We start from the raw sequence: 22,064 nt of genomic DNA on the forward strand, positions 1-22,064 counted from the left end.
GCCCTAGCATGTTCATCACAATATGTTCTTTGGCTGATGGACTGTATTAACTCTAGGGAGGATTGGACAAAAAAGAAGAATCTGACTGTTTATCCTACGATTTCAAATATTGATGTAACAGGCCTAACACCTGTCTGTGGATAAAGTGCTTACACAGTGTACTAAGTGTGGCAGATGGTCCATGTGGGGTATTTGTCTTGTAATATTTGCTGAACTTCTCATGGAATTAATAGAATATTTGACAAATCTATTTTGACTAATTTGGTTAGAATTGCCTGAATTTAATGTATGCTTTCATGTGTTTTTCAGACCTCTCAAGGAACCCAACACTAGAAAGAGACAGGGTTGCGTTTCTGCGTGCCAGACCCAGTCTCCAGCACTGGTCCCCCTGATGGCAGTTTGTACATCCCTGTGAAACCTGCCAAGCTGGACGCCACAGCTTTGCACGACTGCACTTTGGCTGCCACTGTGCCCCCTTCAGAGCCAACGAACCATGCAGTCCTAGCCTGTGACACAGGCATCCATGAAGAGCACTATGTAAGTGAAGCAGTGGAAAATGATGTGCCGGACTACAGAGAATACAGAGATGCCTGCACCATTACTGGTATGCAATAAACTAGATTATTCTACCTCTTTCTTGAGATAAGTACACAATAGCTAAGTTTCCTTTTCCTTAATGAAACAACTGCTGACATAGCAGCTTCATACATAATAAATCAGTTACTATTCTAAAAATACTGTGTTTTCTCATCTGGGATATAGTGTTGAAGAGTTCTGAACCTTAAATGAACTCCCTGTCACAACACTATAAGAGAGTTAAGGTTTTGCAAATAGGCCATTAATTTACAATTGTATAATTAATTATTGCAGTTACCATGAAAAAATCAAATTTGAAAGTCAGGCAACTTGGAGCTCAAGTTTAAAAACAAACCTCAAAATGAGGAATTAAAAATATTGTAGCTCAACATAAGTTCATTGCTGGAAATTATGGAAATACTTAGTTGCGTTACTAACTGTTTCTTGGCTCTCTTGTTAGTGGGAAAGCTCTAACAATTGCCACATGAAAGAAATGAAGTTGCAGAGTCTCCAATGCTGTGGCTGTTGTGTTTGCCTCTCAAAACAGCAACCAGAGGGAGGTTATGCTCTGTTGCCATCTTTGCTGTGTTAGCTGTGGTACTGTAAGAGATAATGCATTTCCCTGTAAAACCTGAATTTCAAAGAACTAGTTATATCATTTGTTCCTTGTATATTAATGGTTACTGTAACTGAATATAATCAATTATATGGACATCAAATGATAAAAATTTCCTTTCCAAGCCCTTTATTGGCAAAGCTTGTGAGGCCTTATGCTCAACTTAATGATATTTCTCTGTTTTGGATGTAATGTGATAATTGTTGAACACCAAATCTGAATGTAGCAAGGCACCGCGGGGCCCTGCTCTCCTGCCACACCCACAAATCAGCCAGAGACCTCTGCGTAGGTTCAATCACCTGTGCTCAATATTTACAGTATATCTTCCCACCACCTTCTAGCTACCAACAACTTCACTATTACAGCCTCGGGGACTGCTAGCTCCTGCAGCCAGCAGAGAAGAGCTCCTACTCCCTCTAATTCTCTGACTCCTTCTTTCCTGCCAGCCTTTATATAGCCCCTGGTTAACGAGGCCGGCAGCTGTTCTCTGTTTGCCAATCAGGCCTGGGCTTACTCAGCCAGCTCCAATTCCCCTTTCTCAATTGTAGCTGACGTGACAGAGGCCTGGCTCAGATTTCCTTAGCCAGCACCCTGTCGCACACCTCCCCTGTTATGAACCAGCAGGGTTCGTCTGGGAGAGTCTCTCCCCTTCATTCAGGTGATCCCCGGCATCATTTCGGGGGGGGGGGGGGTGTCCTTCATCTCCCACCCGCAGAAAGTACACTGCGTGGGGAATGGATGCCTTTATAGCTCCGCTGCCACCCACAGGTCCTCACACCAGTCGCATCCCTGTGGGCGTCTCTTCTTCTTTACCCGCTTTTCTACCGGTAGGGGGTCGGGTTCTCCCAAGCCACCAAGCGGGGTCCACGTCTCCTCTCCTGTGAGCTGTGTTGTGGGGATCTCCAGTTGCTCCTTTTTTCCCCTCTAAGGTACTTGGGTTGGCCCTCTCCCCTGCATCTCCGTCCCCTCTTTCTACCCTATCTGGGCTCTGTTGTCTAGGGTTTCCATGTTCGCTTCCCCAAGGCCTCTGCTCCTCTTCCTCACTGGGGCTTCTCAGTTTAGGGCTCCCCACCTCCTTCTTTGGGGAAGCTTTCCTTTTCCCTCTGGGGGGAGGGCCCCAGTCCATACCCAACACAATGGGGTACGGTAACCCCTCTACAACCCCAACTCACTTCCATTTAAATTTGCCCCACGCTTCTAGGGACACCTGGGCCATCGGGCAGTATTTCCTGTCCCCATGGATATACTCCAGGGTCATCCATGCACCTGGAATTATCCAATGCGGTTTTATCAACCCCCTCTGGACAAGCAAGCAGCTTGAAGCCGTATCCACCAGGCCCCTCTGGGGTTTCCTCCCCACCCTCACTGGGATGGTGGACAGCCTCTGCCCACTTTCCCACCCTCCTAGCATTAGTCCAGCCAAAAAATTTGGCCCAACACATTCCATGTCCGGGCAGTCTCCCTTTTTGTGTCCTGGCCGCCTGCACTGCCAGCAAACGATTGCGCTGGCTCTACTGGGAGCTCCTCGGAGTTCCTCCTTCTTCCTCTCCCGGCCTTTCCTGGGGAGGGGTTCCCTCGGCTTCTTCCCCAACTCTGTCTCTAGAGGGTCGGCCCTCCCTTCGGGGGACTTCTGCCTTTGTTTATTCCTCAGTCAGCTTGACCGCTGCATTGACTGTACTTTGCTGATGTCAGCTGACCCAGACTCGGATATTCTTGGGGAAGCCCTGTAGCAGTTGTTCTAGGACTAGGGTGTCCATTATTTCTCCCACCATTTGCGTCTCGGGCCTCAGCCAGTGGGTGGCCCACTCCATCACTCTGTGAGCGAATATCCGGGGCCGCCTGGCCACCATCCATCTGGCCAACTGGAACTTTTGGCAGTATTTCTCTGTTGACAGGCCGACCTGATCTGGGACTGCTGCCCTCACCGCCTCATAGTTCCGGGCCTTTTCGTCACTCAATGCCATGCAGGCCATTTGAGCTTTGCCAGCTAGGTAGGGAGCCAGCCGTAGGGCCCAGGTTGCCCTATCATAACTGGTGCCCATAGTTACCCGCTCAAACATATTGAGGAATGCATCTGGGTCATCTTCTGGGCCCATTTTACAGAGTCCCAAGCCCCTCAGCCAGGTGCTATCTCCCATTGCAGGACTCACCTGCTCTCTTATACCGAAGTGTAGGCTTTTTTGCTGTTCTGCCTGCCAGGTTAGCAAGGCCTGTCTCTCGCCCCGGTAGTACTGCTGGAAGCCTTGCAGGGCCTTCTGCATCTGCTCCTGCTGCTTTACAAGCCATTGCAGGGTCTCCTCCATCTCCGGGCTGCCAATCACATCCATTGGGTTGCGAAATGGGGGGGCACACAGAGAACTTGTTTGGGAGAATGGAGGGATGCAAGGAGCCCCTGCTATGTGCAGTGAGTTTGACCTACAGAAACTATAAAGTATGTATCACTCTAACTAGAGATTTTTTTTCAGATGAAATTGAATAATCTAGATTTGCACCACTATGTATTAAATTAGTGGAGCAGCCGCCAGTGCCCTTGGAGTAACCTTCTCCTTCCTCCTAAAAGAAGTGAGTTTTATGAGGGTCTTCAAGTAGCCTTCCACTAATAACCATCAATCCCTGCCATCATGCCCTTCCATATCCTTTTAATTTGATTCACATTACAATTTAAACCGATTTATTTAAAAAATGAAAGCCAGCAACTCTTTGAACTAATGATTGTTGCCAAACACAACTGGTCAGTTCCACAATTGTATGCTGGATTTCCCAATAGTGGAATTCTCACTCTTCAAAAAGGCCCCAGCTTCCTGCAGTATGAAGTGCAGCAGCCATGACTACCAGTAGCGCTGAGGCCGAAGCCGATCCTTTAGTCTCAGAATTGGCGTACTACGGAGCATGTAAAATTCCTGTTATCATTTTTTTTCCTTACCACTGATGCCTAGGCTCATTGAGGTATTTATGTATAAGGTGGTCTCTAAGCTTGACTGCAGTCACCCAAGGATTTATGTTGCAGCTAAACTTAACAGATAGACTAGGAACATTACAAAAACATGGAGATACTGCAGAATTTCTAGGAATAATAACGCATCTTGTATCTGTTCCAGGCATGTTCCCTCAGGGGGACCGTGAGATTTTAAGTCGGTGTCCTGTTTCTGACTGCATGCCAGAGCACTCCAGTTTTGTCACAAATAGACATCTTCTTGATAATGATCCACAGAAGGAAAAGCATTTTTTTCTTTTAATAAAGTCCTCTTACAAGTTGAGGTCAATGTTTGGTTTCCCACCATGAGTTCTTTTAAACACAGCAATCTTTCTGGATTTCCTGTGGCTAAGACTTGCTGTATTCTCTGCCAAATCTGGTTTACTTGTTACTGCTACAAAATTGTTGGCCTTTTGGATCAGCTATACAGAATGAGCAATTTTCTGCTGCATCCAGCGTAGGAGTGCCTGTTCTGCTTCCGAACACTTATGATCCTGTTTGTACTTTACAACTGGGATCTGTTTAGAAAGGCAGTTGTTTTCTAAGTTTTTAATTAAATTGAAGGGTATAGATTGAGACATTTTGAAATATTTTGCCAAATTCATTTTGCAAAATCTGTACCTTGTTTTCAGATGGAAAGCAACTCGTATTAGCAGATGTTTTTCAGGACTGGCAGAGATGGACTAGTGTGGTGAAGTAGGGTGAATATGAACCTTAATATTCAGACCACCTGGCCTCTAATTATTGCCCCTCAGCTGAGCAGCAGCAGATGTTCACAGTTCAGCTTCCTATTGGAGGAGAAATCATTGATTTTGAGTCTGGGTATATTCTAAGTGTAACTTGTTTTATTTAAACATATACACCACTCGTGGAACAAAGGTGGTCAATGAACAGCATGCAGGGCAGTCCCTCCTTTCAGAAATCTTAGCCCAATATCAATGCTTGGATCCTACGGATTCTGCCTCAAGAACTGACTCGAGTCAGAAACTGAGGTAGAGAGTAAACCTCCTTGTAGCACAGCTCCCTCTGCCAGAACCTCACATAACAAAAGTAACACCACCACAGAGCATATCTTCCCATTTCCTTCCAGACCAAGAAAAAGGAAATGGAAGACTATGTAATAGCACCACCTGGTGACACCTAGCATAACATAATGTGCGGGAGGGGGATTAACTGAAATTCTAGTCTTATAAATGATTGATCCTGATAAGCATTGGTTCCTAGTCTAAATAGTATGCAGTGTGTGTACAGGTAACCTTGTTTTTTTAAAAAACGAAGGTAATCAATGTCCGTAGACTCTTCCTTAGAATTTTCTTAGTTAGAACCCTCCCCTGTTTCTGTTTACTGTCCCAGAATCTTCACACACACAAAAACGATAATAGAGTTGGTAGTAAATTAAACAGGATGTTTTTCTCCTGTCTTAGCTTCATGATATAATTTTTAATTCAGTCCTTCAAACCATTGAATTACATTCTGCTTGAGCTATCTTTGAGGGCTGTTCTACTATATCTGATATTTCAGCTGTTATGCTAGGTGTCCTCAGCTGAGGAAGCGGAATTTCTTCATTGCTACTCCAGTCTCACTTTCAGGAGTGCACTCAGGCCCCAGTTCACCAATGTACTTAAGCATATGCTTAGCTTTATGCATCCATTGTTGCTAACTTGCAAGACTTGATCACAAGTCTAACAGTATTTGGTGTTTTGCTTAAAGTCTCAGATCCTGGAAGCATGAGATTCTTACCTAATTGCTTCTTTCATTTAGGGGAGAAAAAAAAGTTGAGGGTTGACCATACTGAGCATGTGCTTAAGTTCCATTGACTTCCATGGAAGTAAGTACATACTAAACTGGGTTGGAGGAAAGCACATGTTGAAGTACCTTGTTGAATCAGGACTGAAGTACATAAATCTTATTGTGATGAGTGCTAACTGCAATTCTATAGATAGCTTAAATTATTACCTTTAGGATTTCATAGAGACAAGGAGGCCAAACTAAAATGTGGAGGTCAGTGTAAAAAGTGTGCGTGTGTGAAGTTTTGAATTTGTGGTGACCATTTAGGTATAGTGAGACTGTCAGAGCCAAATTGAAATAAATATAATTTTTAAATCTTTTTTTAGGGAAAGTGAGCCGTGGTTATACAAAAAATGTTACAGAATAGCCTGTTATCCTGTAAGCAGCAATTGTGTTCAATTTGAAAATTAAATTCAGCCACTGAAGTGTATAATAGAGGGCTTTAATGAAGCTTTCACTGAAAAGCTCAACACAGCCTTAATTATAGAGTTTCTACTGACAGCACCATAATATGGGTATGACTAATACAGGCAAATAGGACTGACGGAATTAGACTTTAGTACTGGTACTGGCTTCTGGATAACGGGACCATCACTGTATAGCAGGGAAAGGGTAATCTGTTACTATCTGTATGTGCTTTCTCTACTTGCTCCATTATTTGTTCTTCCCTCTGTGTATTTGCCCACTTTTCACTCTTGTCCTCTCCTGTCTCAGATGAGTGATCAGAGATATAGCTGTGGATGTAGCACCATCTAGTGTAGTTTCATCAAAGAAGAAATTATAAATTCTATTTGAGAATTACCATTGCTCTTTACACTGTAGTTTTAGTACAGGATTAAATATTTGTCGTTGGCAGGTGCTGGATGGAAAAAAATATCTTGGGGGAAGCTTCTTCACCCTTTCCAATTTTTGTGTCATTTTCCAGAGACAAAGAGCAATATAATCTTGGCAAGACAACATGGAGTGTTGCTACTAGAAATGTCAGTTGCTAATTACTCCAGTTTTGCAAATTGCAAAAGCCTTTTATCCCTCTTGCTTTTGCCTGCCCATCAGTAGCTGTCACTCAAATCTATCCTTCCAGAAATGGAGATTCAGTCTGGCTATGGACACACAAAGCTCAGACTATATTAGGTGGCAGAAGGAAAAGTTTCCTCATTGCATATCTTCCATGGGGGTATTGGGTTTTCTCTGTTATGTGTTGTGACCCAGGCACCTATTGCTGCCAGGTGGCAGAGGGCACAGCACAAGGATGCATCAGTGTTACAGGGATCCCCTGGATCTGGCATGTATATATTAGGTCACCATAAAGTATCATGTAAGGTCTCTAATGATCATCATAATCATTGCAAGATGTATGTACAGAAAATATGTAAGGAGTTACATATATATAGTGAGAACTATGTTCTTGAGGTCTGTGACTTGGGGATGATCACCAGAAAAGGTGAGAAACGGATTTCTTTCAGGCGAGAGCTGTTTGTCCACATGTAAATTGAGTATTGTATGGTTCACAGTGGGACCCGTTTACAGTCTGAGCAAAATGCTAGTCATATGATTGTAAAGTCTCTAGAGGAGACCCTGGACAAGAAAACACAAGCAGTAGGGGTTATCCTGTGGGTGCACACAATTGTTATTTGGACTATAACTGTAGAGACAGAGAAAAACTTAGCATTGTTCCACTGAGAAGGCAAGAAGACAGAGCTTGTTTCATGAACAGACGATCACAGCCAAGCCTGCCTGTAATACACTGGAAGGATTTAGGGTACACTTTTGCTCTTATGAAATGACAATGTCTTTAATGGTTAAGTTAGGCTCCAGTATGCATGTTATGATTTTATTTGATATTTGATATAGCCCTTTGAAATGATAGCAAGCAGAAATATTGGAAACAATCTCTGAACTTATACCTTTCTCTATAAACAGATCTGAGTGCTTGGCGTTAAGCAGAGGTGTGTTGTATAGTGTATAGTGTAACTAGTAAGCTGTGGTGCACTGTTCCTTTGTGAAAAGAAGATCTGGAAATTCTGGGAGTGTCCAGGGGATCAGGTGCTGGTCACTCCAGGGGGATGCTTGGCGTGCCCAGGGATTGGAGTGTGCCTACCATTAACTTGAGAGAGCCAGACCTCTGCAGGATCTGAAGACAGGTGCTTGTGTTGCCAGCGGCTGGACATGTTGGGGAGCTGATCCCCAGCAGGCATGGACAAGGCTTCCTCATGCTAAGGGCAGGTGCCTCACAACCCTAAGTGCCCCCAGGGAAGCATTACATCTGTAATTTTTTTCCTAGCCATCTTTGATTCCTTATCTCCAGTCTCCTTCATTGTGTTGATTAAATGTTCAGTCTTGTTCCTCAGGTCTGAGGGTCCCTCTGCTTAGAATTACTCTGCCATGATATATTTTGTAATCCGGAGAGCACAGCTGATTAAGATGATATGGGTTTGTTTCAGTGGGCTTCACTAACCAGAGAGAGGATAAATGAATTGTGATTTAAATTGTCATTTCCTCATCACTATGCATGATTCACTCATTATCCTAATTTTCACTTCTGCGAACATACATGAAGGTACTCCTTACCTCTTTGGCTGTCACTGATTCTAAGAGATTGGCATTGTGAATGATTTGAACATTTCTCATGGAGATGAGCTATTCTGAAGCTTATTTTGTTCATATTTCATGCCTTTCACAGGATGGCTCACCATCATAAGAATTTTTTAAGGTTACATTGATGGAAAATTGTATACTGAAATCCAGGTCCAGAAACCCCTTTAGTCTCTGCAATAGGAGTTTTTTCTGATTAAGAACTTCAGTATTTGTCACAATAGTTCTTGAAATTCTGCAAACTTCTAGTAGTGGTGGTCATTCTCTTGCAAAGAGAATACAACATGAAGCAACTTTAAAATGTTTTGTAAAGGTAGGCAAATATTAAGTATTAGGCTGAGTACCAAATGAAATATAAATGAAATATAAATTCTTCTAGCTAATCAGAACATATTTAGAAAACAAAGGACCAAATACTTGGAAATAGTATAGTAAACTATAAGAACTGATTGATTGACTTTCATGAAAGATTGAAAAAAGTTAAGAAAATATTATGCCCCTTCCAAGGACAAGGAGAGGGCTGGTCAAAAGAGGAAAAGAATTAAACGTTTTTCAAAAATTATTAAAAAAAAAAAAATCTACAAATTCTGAAGCTGGTCACAAACAGGAAAATTTCACACAAACTTTGTAACTTCTTTCATTTTATTTTCAGTTTTCAAAAAATTTGATTTTTTTAAAATTGAAATTTTAAAAATTTAAAATTAATTCTATATAAGAAAAAAGGTGGTTTTCTTGAACTAGAGAATCATTGCATCCATATAAACCAAAACATCAGACCAATGAAGATGACAGAAGTTCTCAACAGACAAATTTGGATACAAAAAAATCCTTCTGGAGTTTTTCTTTTATATATGAAGAAGGGAATAAAACAGGAATAAAGCGGAAGTGAATAAAGCAGATTCCACATATACAGACTATTTCTGCCCTGATGACACAATCTGCTAGGTTTAACCACTGACTTCCTTTGAAAAAAGGCGACACACCCTGCTCTCAGTAATTTACAGTTGATATTTTATTTCATGCTCATGTCAAGTACTTGCAATCTTTCTTTTCCAGTTTTTCATTTTCTTTTTCCATATATATATATATACACGCACTATTTGAGAGTTAATGGAGGACTGATTTCAGTTTTCAGTCTTATTCACAGAATTCTACAGCATAGAAATTGGCAACACAGCTGCCAGAATACCTGAATCTTGTTATGGAGAGGCTATGTCTGTGATTTGACACAATAATTGAGTTTCCGTGGCCATTCTGATTTTGGTGCTTGTATTGAGACTGGCAGTAAGGATACTAATCAGTGTCAGTCATCATTGTGGTGATGACTTCTATGACATGGACAGGAATCCATCAACTTCTTTCATAGAGGCCACAACATACCCATCAGGTGGCAATAACTTGAATTTCTCTCCTTCTCTGCATTGGGTTATGTTATTGACACCCTTTTCTTCTGCCTTTACACAGTTTCTCTAGCCAACATCATCTGCTTTCATGGCTTGCTATCGCCTCATCACTGCTGACTACTTTCAAATCTACCTCTTCCCCATCTCTTCACTCCTGCAAATGAAACTCTTTCTCCAGCGTCATTTCTAGGATGGATGTCCAGCTTCCAGCTCACACTAAGCACGGTATAAATGAAGTTCTTCTCTCACTTCCTGTCCTTTGCTATCACTGTCAATAATTCCATCATCCTCCTTGTTACCCAGGCCCACATCGTAGGTGTCCTTTTTTTTTTTTTTAACACCTCTCCTTTTGCATCAACATCCAAACTGTTGCTAAATCCTGCCAATTCTTCTTCTATAGTGTCTAAAAAATCTGCCCCTACTGTTAAAATCTTGGATGAATCCTTAGTCATTTCTTGGCTTAACTACTGGAGACCCCTCCTCTCTGGCCTCACTGATTCTCTAATTGTTGCCTTCAAGTCAATCCAACATGCTGTAACTAAGGGTACGTCTACACTACGGGATTATTCCGATTTTCATAAACCGGTTTAGTAAAACAGATTGTATAAAATCGAGTGCACGCGGCCACACTAAGCACATTAATTCGGCGGTGTGCGTCCACGCTCCGAGGCTAGCATCGATTTCTGGAGCGTTGCACTGTGGGTAGCTATTCCGTAGCTATCCCATAGTTCCCGCAGTCTCCCCCACCCCTTGGAATTCTGGGTTGAGATCCCAGTGCCTGATGGGGCAAAAATCATTGTTGTGGGTGGTTCTGGGTAAATGTCGTCACTCATTCCTTCCTCTGGGAAAGCAACGGTAGGCAATCATTTCACGCCCTTTTTCCCTGGATTGCCCTGGCAGACGCCATAGCATGGCAATCATGGAGCCTGTTTTGCCTTTTGACACTATCACCGTATGTGTACTAAATGCCGCTGACAGAGGCGATACAGCAGCGCTACACAGCAGCATTAATTTGCTTTTGCATGATAGCAGAGATGGTTATCAGTCGTTCTGTACCATCTGCTGCCATTGTAAATTGGCAATGAGATGATTGTTACCAGTCCTTCTGTACTGTACTGTCTGCTGCTGTCATGGGTGCCCCTGGCTGAGGTCGGCCGGGGGCGCAAAAGACAAAAATGGGAATGACTCCCCGAGTCAATCCCTCCTTTATGGTATCTAAAAATAGAATCAGTCCTGCCTAGAATATGGGGCAAGTGTACTAGAGAACCAGAACCAGAGAGCACAGCCGCTCCGTGTCAGATCCCGCAAAAATGATGAGCTGCATGCCATTCATAGGGGGTGCCCCTGCAACAACCCCACCTGTTGCTTCCCTCCTCCCCCAGCCTTCCTGGGCTACCGTTGCAGTGTCACCGCATTTGTGTGATGAAGTAATAAAGAATGCAGGAATAAGAAACAGTGACTTGTTAGTGAGATAAAATGAGGGGAAGGCAGCCTCCAGCTGCTATGATAGTCCAGGCAGAACAGAATCTTTTCTTTACACATGAAGGGCGGGGGCTGATGGAGCTCAGCCCCCAGTTGCTATGATGAAGACGGTTACCAGCCGTTCTGTACCATCTACCCAGGCACCCCCGGCCGACCTCACCTGAGGCCAGCCAGGAGCACTCACTGGCTGATGATGACGGATACCAGTCCTTCTGCACTGTACCGTCTGCCACAAGACTGATGATGACGATGGATATCAGTCATATTGTACCATCTGCCACCAGGGACGGGGAAAGAGGATGCTGCAATTCACTGCCGCAGCATCGCGTCTACCAGCAGCATTCAGTAGACATAGGGTGACATTTAAAAAAGTCAAGAGACGATTTTTTCCCCTTTTCTTTCCCGGGGTGGGTGGGGGGGGGTAAATTGACGAGCTATGCCCTGAACCACCCCAGACAATGTGTTTGACCTTACAGGCATTAGGAGCTCAGCCAAGAATGCAAATACTTTTCGGAGACTGCAGGAACTGTGGGATAGCTTGAGACCTCAGTCCCCCCTCCCTCCCTCCATGAGCGTCCATTTGATTCTTTGGCTTTCCGTTATGCTTGTCACGCAGCAGCGTGCTGAGTCTCTGCTGTGGCCTCTGTCTGGAGATTTTTTTAAAATGCTTTGGAATTTCGTCTTCTGTAACGGAGCTCTGATAGAACAGATTTGTCTGCCCATACAGCGATCACATCCGTACGATCCATGCTGGAGCTCTCTTTGGATTTGGGACTGCATCGCCACCCGTGCTGATCGGAGCTCCACGCTGGGCAAACAGGAAATGATATTCAAAAGTTCCCGGGGCTTTTCCTGTCTACCTGGCCACTGCATCTGAGTTCAGATTGCTGTCCAGAGCGGTCACAGTGGTGCACTGTGGGATACCGCCCGGAGGCCAATACCATCGATTTGCGGCCACACTAACCCTAATCCGATATGGTAATACCGATATTAGCGCTACTCCTCTCGTTGGGGAGGAGTACAGAAACCAGTTTAAAGAGCCCTTTACATCGATATAATGGGCCTCTTAGTGTGGACGGGTGCGGCGTTAAATCGGTTTAATGCTCCTAAAATCAGTTTAAACGCGTAGTGTAGACCAGGCCTAAAACTAATCTTTTTGCTGACGGCTCCAGTTACATCATTCTCCATGTTTGAATCCCTGCATGGATTTCCTGTCTCTTTCCCCATAAAATTTTAAACTTCATTCTTGCCTTTTAAGCTCTGTTCCTGTTTGCATCTCATCCGCTATGGCCCAGCTTGCACCCTGTGCTCTGCCAACCCAATGAAAATTGACAGTTCTCTGATAGTCTCCCACATGGGACTGTATGCTGCTGCTTATACCAGCCCCTTCATCCAGAATATCCTCCCTGATCCTGTGCACAAAGCAGTCTCACTCTCACCCTTTTAAATCTCTTCAAGACTTGCTACATTAGGGTAGCCTTCCAGAGCTGGCTTATTCCATTATTCCTGCCCTCCTGCTGGACTGCGCCCCTCAAGCTAGTATTACATTAATTTATTTTTTAAGTAAAAATGCTAATCCTAACTACTATATTCACAATGAAAGCATGAATGTGTGTACAAACATGTATCTTATTTTTTACTGTTGCAACCCTCAGCGTTTCCTCGATGCCAGTTTTCACCAACCTTATTGGTCATCCCTAATTGTGTAATTTTAGGAACAAATCCTGAGAGTTGGTGGGGAATCCTGGGAGTTGCAAGTGTTCATCACTTGGGATTTGGCCTTAGATTGTAAATTGTTTTAAACAAGAGCCTACCCCTATTAGCACTGTCAAGGCTGATCCCCCACTCTGGCATTTTGAATCCAGAATGTGGGGGCCCGCAAGGATTCTAAAAATTAATACTGGCCACTCCAGGCTTGTATTAAATTCCCAAGGTTACAGCTTATTGCTGATCTTGGATTGGTAAATGCTGCCACCACCCAAGTGCAGAACCCCTTTAAGAGCCCAGGAAGGCGCACTTGGGAATTCCTTCCTGTGGGGTACCCTCAAGCCTGTTCACCCTCCTCTGGGGAAGAGCTGAGAAAGAAAAACAAAGGAAATCAGCTGTTGCCACCAGCTAATTTGAACAACATGTGCACAAACCTCTTAGACACACAAAATCCAATTCTGTTCTTAAAAAAAGGTGAATTTTATTAAAAAAAAAAAACATCTGGAAACTCAGGCTACTGCCAGATTTAAAAATAAATAAATAAATAAACTTCAAGGATTAAGCATCAAGAATAGCTTTCTTGAGGTCTAGCTTAAAGGTTACAAGCCAAACAAAAGCACTTGGGGTTAGCACAGAGAAATCCACAAGCCATAAAGAAATAAAAAGAATAAACCTAATCGGGTCTTCCTAAACATTTCCCAATCTACTTACGTATCTGGGGTTTTAAATGAGTAGTTTCTAGGTATGATACTAACGATTTTTCATACCTGGCCCAAGCTTTTTACAGCATAGCTCTGCCCTGTCTCCTCTCTCCGGGAGAACCACAACTGACAGACAAAAGGGGAGTCATTTTCAATTTTAAAAAGTTCTAGCCTTCCCATTGGCTCTCCTGGCCAGGTGTCCTCTCACTTCCTTTTACTTATGCATAGCAGTGAGACTTTTTAACTCTTTACAGGTAGAGCAATAGAGAACATCTACTAAGAGGGATTTTATAGCTAGCTGGGTGTCCATAAAAGGGAGCTGCCTCCCCTCCGCCCTTGCATTTATCACAAGCACATTGGTTTGTGATTCTAAAAATTCATTGAGCATCTTCTTTAGAGGGCTCTGTTTGATAATTTGTAGCATAATTGAAGCCTAGAAACAATAGGATAATTACTTTTAGGAGTGTGTATATTCTGTTCTTTTATCAATAATGCCTCTTGCTTTTTTTGACAGACATCCTTAGTCTTAGCCTTGGCTGTTTAGGTTTAGAAAACCCCACAGGATAAAGAAACTATTTTGTTCTTGCTGCTGTTAAATTTTGGTTTGCCAGCAGACAATTGATGTGTGAATGGCTTTTGTTCCTGCTGTAGAAGAATGAGCTTTGGGAGCAATATTTACTTTTGCTTCTTTTGCAAAGGAAATGCACTAATGTGGTTCTATTTGGCAAGGTGGAGGGAAACGTTAGCATATTGGGGCGAAATTTAAACTACTTTATGGAGAAGCATACAATAGGGACATTACCATTTAGTGTGAATGTTTTATTACCATGATCTGATCTAAATTTTGTGTGTCCAAAATATGAAAATTCTGGGATATTTTAAAGAAACTTGAAATGAAAGCATGGTGATTGTAACATATTTTAACCTATAAAAGGGGGATGTTTGTTCATCGTTTTCGAAGAAGACCTTAACATCTATCAGGTTGTGAGCTGTCCACGGTGCGTCCGCAAATGGCTGGTAAGGCCAATACGGGCACAGAATGTTCTGCCACATGTCGGGCAGACATGCGTGGGCACCACTGTTACAACATTTGCAGCTCTGGCTTTACGGAGTGCTCGCTTCTCTTGTGCTAGGGTTATCCTTCTGGCTTCAGATGTCTGGCAGCCTTGGTGGATCAGCGTACGCCATGTCGATCGGTCTTGTGCCAGGGTTTCCCAGGAGGTGATGTCGATATCCAGGGACTTAAGAGAGGCTTTCAGCGTATCGTTGTATCGCTTCTTTTGTCCCCCGTGCGATCACTTTCCTTGAGACAGCTCACCATAGAAGAGCTGTTTGGGGATGCGGTGGTCTGGCATCCTTGCAACATGGCCTGCCCAGCGTGTCTGGGCTTTCATAAGCAGAGTGTAAACTGACGGCAGGCCTGCTCTGGAAAGGACTTCTGTGTCAGGCACCTTATCCTGCCACCGAATCCTCAGAAGTCTGCGGAGGCAAGTCGTGTGGAAGTGGTTCAATTGCCTAGCGTGCCTCCTGTATACAGTCCAGTTCTCACTGGCATACATCAAGGTAATTAGCACTACTGCTCGGTAGACTTTAAGCTTTGTAGCAAGGCTTATTCCACGGCAGTCCCACACGTTGGTCAGCAGTCCGCCAAATGCAGAGCTTGCCTTGGCGATTCTGCAGTTGACCTCGATGTCAGTTGTCACTGCGCGGGAGAGGGTGCTGCCAAGGTATGTAAATTGGTCCACTGCTTGCAGCTTTTGCCCCTTCACTGTGATGGTGGGCTCTTGGTGTTGGGCTTTCGGAGCTGGCTGGTGCATCACTTCGGTTTTCTTTATGTTGATGAGAAGGCCGAAGTTATCGCATGCTGCTGCGAATTTGTCCATGCTGGCTTGCATTTCCTGCTCTGATCCAGCATTCAGGGCTGTCGTCAGCAAAAAGGAGGTCTCGTAGCACAGTCTCCTTTATCTTGGTGACAGCCTGGAGTCTTCGCAGGTTGAACAGTTTCCCATCAGTCCTGTATCTCAGGCTGACTCCCAAGGAACTGTTCTGAAAGGCGTCTGACAGCATGGCTGAAAACATCATGCTGAACAGGGTCGGTGCCAACACACACCCTTGCTTGACGCCATTTGTGACGGGAAAGGCCTCTGAAGCTTCTCCGTCGTCCAGAACACGAGCCGTCATGCCGTCGTGGAACTGACGTACCATCAGGATGAATCTATCAGGGCACCCAAACTTCGACATGATACGCCACAAACCTTCACGACTGACAGTGTCAAAAGCCTTGGTGAGATCCACAAAGATGGTGTACAGTTCACGATTCTGCTCTTGACACTTCTCTTGGAGCTGTCGGACTGCGAAGATCATGTCCACAGTGCCACGCTCTTTACGAAAGCCGCACTGTGTCTCGGGTAATAGACCCTGTTCCAGGTGGTCAATCAGGCGATTCAGCAACACTCGTGCAAGGATCTTGCCTGCGCTGGAAAGCAATGATATTCCTCTATGATTATCGCAGACTTTTCGATTTCCTTTCCTCTTATAGAGGTGTACGATGGGCGCATCTTTCAATTCCTGAGGAATAGACCCTTGATTCCAGAAGGACTGAAACAGTTGAGTGAGTTTGTCGACAAGCACTGCACCACCATCCTTATAAACTTCTGCTGGGATCGCATCAGATCCTGAGGCCTTGCCACTGGACAGCTGGCTGATGGCCTGTAGGATTTCAGTCTCTGATGGTGGAACGTCCAGGCTGTGGTTGATATCCGCCTGGGGCATTCTATCAATCGCCTCGTTATTAATGGAAGATGGGCGGTTCAGTACGGATTGAAAATGCTCAGCCCAACGCTGTAGAATCAGAGTCTTCTCAGTAATGAGAGTTACACCATCTAAATCCAGTAAAGGAGAGCTCCCTGAGGGCCGAGGGCCGTACAAGGATCTGAGGGCTTCGTAGAACCGTTTGGCATCGTTTCTATCAGCAAACATCTGGATTTCACCTGCCTTGGCACTCAACCAGGAGTCCTGCATCTTGCGAAGTTTGCTCTGTACGGTCCTGCGAGTGTTGTTAAAGGCATTTTTCTTAGCTGATGACGATGGGTTGTTCTGATGAGCATGGTAAAGGCGGTGCTTTTCAGCAAGTAAGGCCTTGATCTCTTCATCGTTTTCATCAAACCAGTCCTGCTGTTTGCTGTGTGAAGGTCCAAGAACCTTTAGTGCAGAAGAGTGCACAATATTCCGGAAGCGTTCCCAGTCCTTCTCAGCATTTTCCTCTAATTGCAGCTCTAAGAGTTGGTTGTCAAGATCTTCTGCTAGTAAAGCTGCTGTATTGGGGTTCCTCAGTTTACTGACGTTAATCTTTTTCACCACAGCTCTGTTTCCCTGCGGACGTCTCTTTGGCTTGATGTAAAGGCTTAATTTAGAGATGATGAGTCTATGATCAGTCCAACCAGGCACCAGGCGGCAGGCGGGGCCCAGCGGGGGGCGGGCGGGGGAGGGCGCTCATTGGTTCGGTGGAGCTCGCGCGGCATGCGCGGCAGGTCCACTGCGCCCGGGCCGGACGAGCCCGACGCGCGGTCATGTGCGCGCCGCGTCCGGTCCCGCCCCCGCGCACCCGGCTGAGCTCCCCGCAGGCGACTGCAGGTCGCGCTCCCCGGCCGCCGCCGGCCTGCCAGGGGGCCGGCGGGAGCTCACGAGAGACCAAGCCGCGCCTCCCAGGATGCGGACGCCGGAGGAGGGGGGGGGGACCGGGGGGGGGGGGGGGGCGCGGCGCGCCGCGCGCTTGGGGGGGCAGCCTACTTTGTAGAGCCGCCCCTGAGTCCAACAGTCAGCACTCGGCATGGCCTTAGTCACCCTTACATCCTGACTGTCTTTCCTCAGCACGATGACATAATCAATGAGATGCCAGTGCTTGGAGCATGGATGCATCCAGGACGTCTTTTTGCGAGTGGGCAGGCGGAAGATGGTATTGGTAATGATCAGATCATGAGCCACACATGTCTTCAGGAGTAGTAGGCCATTGCTGTTACATTTGCCGATTCCATTTTTTCCAATGACGCCATCCCAGGCAGAGTGATCAGATCCTACTCTCGCGTTAAAATCGCCAAGTAGAATCAGCCTGTCGGTACGCTTAACGGATGAGAGTAGGGCATCAAGATCTTCATAAAACTTGTCCTTTACTTCATCCGGATTCATCATTGTGGGTGCGTAAGCGCTGATTAGTATAGCTTGCTTTCCTCTCGGTAGTGGAAGATGCAGTGTCATGAGTCGGTCGTTCACACCCTTGGGAAGACTGGCAAATTTGTGGACAAGTTGATTCTTAACCGCAAAGCCAACTCCAGATTCATGACGTTCGTCACTGCTACGTCCACACCAGAAGAATGTGTAACCACCCCCTATTTCTGTGAGCTGACCTTCGTTGGCTAGACGAGTTTCACACAGGGCCGCAATATCGATGTTAAATCTTGCGAGCTCTCTAGCGACCAGGGCTGTTCTTCTTTCTGGTCGATCTGCTGAGGGGTTATCTTGAAGCGTGCGCACATTCCATGTACCAATAATGAGTGGTGTCACCTTGCGGTTTGTTATTTGAAGTTTTGTTGTTCGACTGCATAAGATGGGATCCCCTCCAGCCGCGGTAAGCTGGCCAGGGTTCTGTGAAGCAAACAATGTTTAGGGCACCTTTTCTAGCCCCTTCCTCTTGCTACGGAGGTGAGCAGTGCGGTCCTAAAAAGGGCTGCTCAGTCACTCAGGTAGACGCCGAATCCAGCTGTTGCTTCGATCAGCAAGAAGACGACCATTAGACCTGAGCCGCCTGTGTGCAGGTCCGCGGCTACAGCTCCCAGTGTATCCACACCTGCTGCTTCGTTGCTCACCCATCGCCACAGGACTTTGAAATTTACGGAAGTTAGGAGATGTCGAGACTTGCGCGTGGATTGGATTAAAGTGAGGGAGAGGTGCGCATAGTCAGCCTCACTCTCTCTTCCCACATCCCATCTTGCTCCAATGGCAGGACAAGAGTCGAGACGGTTGGAGATGGGCTGGGCGCAGTGGTTGACCAGGGCATCTTTTGCGTCTTGCCGTGCTCTTAGCGTACCACACCGCTTGCAGAAACCGCCTTCATGACCGTTGGTCCTATTCTAGAAGGTCTCATTTGCTCAATCCGCCGGAGTCTGTCTTCACATGCTCGGGATAGACAAAGCCCTATCTCACCGGAGGTCTAAGCCCAACGGCTACCCTCAACCTGGTTTAGCCAGCCTGTCGAAGCTGTTGCCCGGGGTGTGGCCGCTGCGCATGCTACAGCTACTGGGAGCCACAGGTGAGAGCTGAGTGACAGGTGGGGACCAAAGGTGGACAAGCTGCCCTGAAAGGACACGACATGCCACTACATCAGAGGTGCTACCCCTCCCTGAACACCCCAGGTAATTGGTATATCTCCAATTATTACCTATCTCCTAGAACTGGAAGGGACCTCGAAAGGTCATCGAGTCCAGCCCCCTGCCTTCACTAGCAGGACCAATTTTTGCCCCAGATCCCTAAGTGGCCTCCTCAAGGATTGACCTCTCAACCCTGGGTTTAGCAGGCCAATGCTCAAACCACTTCAACCTGATCAAGAATTCATACGACGGCATACACTGTAGAGTGATCCACGGAGGGCAGCTCACAAACAGCTTCCAGGTGCGAACCGGAGTCAGACAAGGATGCTTGTTGTCACCACTTCTCTTTCTTCTCGTCATCGATTGGATTATGAAGACATCCACTTACAAGCGTAGGAATGGAATCCAATGGTCATTGTGGACCCAGCTTGATGACCTGGACTTTGCCGACGACCTTGCACTCCTTTCGCACAGTAAACAGCAGATGCAAGAGAAGACCAACGTAGTGGCAGCCATGTCATCACAGGTTGGCCTCAACATCCACAAGGATAAGACCAAGATCCTTAGGATCAATTCCATCAGCAACGACCCAGTCACACTGAATGGAAGCCCCCTGGAAGAAGTGCAGTCCTTCACCTACCTAGGTAGCATCATCGACCAGCAGGGTGGCACAGACGCAGACATCAAAGTAAGGATTGGTAAGGCAAGAGCAGCCTTCTTACAGCTCAAGAACATCTGGAGCTCCAGAGAGCTGTCTTTGGCAATAAAGATTCGACTGTTCAACTCCAACGTGAAATCAGTCTTACTGTATGGAGCTGAAACCTGGAGGACAACCAAAACAACCACCAGGAAGATCCAGACCTTCATTAATAGCTGCCTCAGAAGGATTCTCCAGATCCGCTGGCCAGACACCATCAGTAACATCCACCTCTTGGAGAGGACCCATCAACTCCCAGCAGAGGAAGAAATTAGAAGGAGAAGGTGGGGCTGGATAGGACATACACTACGCAAGCAGCCAACCAACATCACCAGACAGGCACTGCAGTGGAACCCCCAAGGCAAGCGGAAAAGAGGCCGCCCAAGAAATACCTGGCGACGCGACCTTCAGGTTGATAGCAAAAAAATGGGCTATACCTGGAACCAGCTAGAGCGAATGGCCCAGGATAGAAGACTATGGAGATCTGTGGTTGGCGGCCCATACCCCGGTTGGGGTGACGGGCATGAATGAATGAATGATGCTCAAACCACTGAGCTATCCCTCCCCCCAATGTTGACATTTAGGATGCTGTGCAAAGCCCATCTCTCTTCTCAGGTGAGTTAGTGGGTTGGTGTTTAGTGAGTTGGGAGAAAAGTCTGTCCTTTTCTGATTTTCTTTCTTTAGTAATTGCCTTTGTCTTTTTAAAAGCCCTCTGAGTGTTGAAAATCAGGCACATTTGATAAATTAAAAATAAATGTAACATTATATAAAATCTGTAGGGTACAGTCCCACTTCCCCTTCTTGTCAGCAGCAGTACCACAGAAGTGCACTTTAGAAACCACCCACCATTCAGTACCCTCTACAAAACTAAAGTTGATTGGAAACCCTTTGAATTCTGTTTAATAGGTTGTCTAGCTTGTTACTGAAGTGCCTGAAATATTACCTAGCCTCAGTGGTATCAAGCAGCATCTCAGGACTTGTCTGCGATGCCCTACAATGAGGATTACGGTGTGTGCTAAGGTGTTTCCTTATAGCTGCCCCATGTAGACCCTGCTAGCATGAACTAAACACAAACTAGGATGGTACCTTTAACAGGGCCTGGTTTGAAACGGGGCTACGTTAATATAAACAAGGTCTCTTTTAGTTTGTGCTAGCAGGGTCTGTGTGGGGTGGGTACAGCACAACACTGTAGTGCATGCACAAATTCACACCTCTGTGGTCTGCACTGTGGGGCCATGTAGACAAGCCCTTAGATTCCAGAGTTATAGCACGTCTATCACGTATGTGATGTTTGAGTGTTGGCTCATTGAGCTTCAAGCCATCAGCAACACAGCAAATTTACTTCTTTCTAGCTGACCAACAGATAGACCAATATCAAGGCTGAACTTTCATGCCCAGCCTTCTATCAGAAAGTCTTCTCCCATTTTGATTTTCATGCAAATATGCTGACTGCTAATTTTCTCCATTCTGTGGTTCTGTCTAAAGTGGTAGAAAAGCATCAGAAGACCAAGCTGTACCATACAGCTGCTAACCTCCAGGACCTATCACTTGGTTAAGTGGTTGAGGGAAAGACTATCATTCTGAATTTCATCTCTGGAATAGTATCAGGCTTAGAACCAGACCAGCGAGGAAAACCCTATTACAGACACAAGCTCTTGGTTGGCTGTCAGCCTATATTAGATCACCTTTGTATGAATGACTGTCTTCCATAGTTTCCGAGCTCTCCTAGATTTATCAGTAACAAGGCTTTTGCTGATGCCAAAGGGTTTTACCAGGAAAAGCTTCCATTCCTCCCTTAACAGAGATGCAGGTCCATTACCAGAAAAACATTTTGAGAAACAACTCCTTCTTTCTTGCTAGGACTGGGGTTCCATATGGAAAGTGAATTTTTCCTCTCACAGATTACTTTTTCCACGTGGGATACTTTCTTCTTTTAGGGACCTAGACATTTTACAAAAGTTAAGTTTGTGTGCTGTGTAGCTGTTGGTGAGCCATGGTCATTTCTAAATGTTCAAAACACTGTTCTCAAAAGGACAGGTGGCTGAAACCTGAAGGGTCCATTAAGTATAGTCTCTCCTTTCTTCCTATCTCCAAATGTAAGTGCTACGTCAGATCAATCTGCTACTTCAGGATCTCTATCCAAAGTAGTAGTAACAAAACAAAAC

At 45.5% G+C, this 22,064-nt stretch overlaps 1 protein-coding gene across 3 annotated transcripts in view; it reads left to right on the forward strand.

The window, feature by feature from the left end:
* Positions 1 to 338: 338 nt before the first annotated feature.
* The window catches only part of TRAK1 (trafficking kinesin protein 1), a 136,099-nt gene continuing 114,373 nt past the window's right edge, over positions 339 to 22,064 (forward strand). For all 3 annotated transcript variants that reach the window (XM_039524010.1, XM_039524011.1, XM_039524013.1), the window contains exon 1: positions 339 to 604. The gene's annotated coding sequence lies outside the window, so the exon portion shown is untranslated. The remainder of the gene's footprint in view (positions 605 to 22,064) is intronic.

This window comes from Mauremys reevesii, linkage group 2, assembly GCF_016161935.1.
Source record: "Mauremys reevesii isolate NIE-2019 linkage group 2, ASM1616193v1, whole genome shotgun sequence".
Lineage (NCBI taxonomy): Eukaryota > Metazoa > Chordata > Testudines > Geoemydidae > Mauremys > Mauremys reevesii.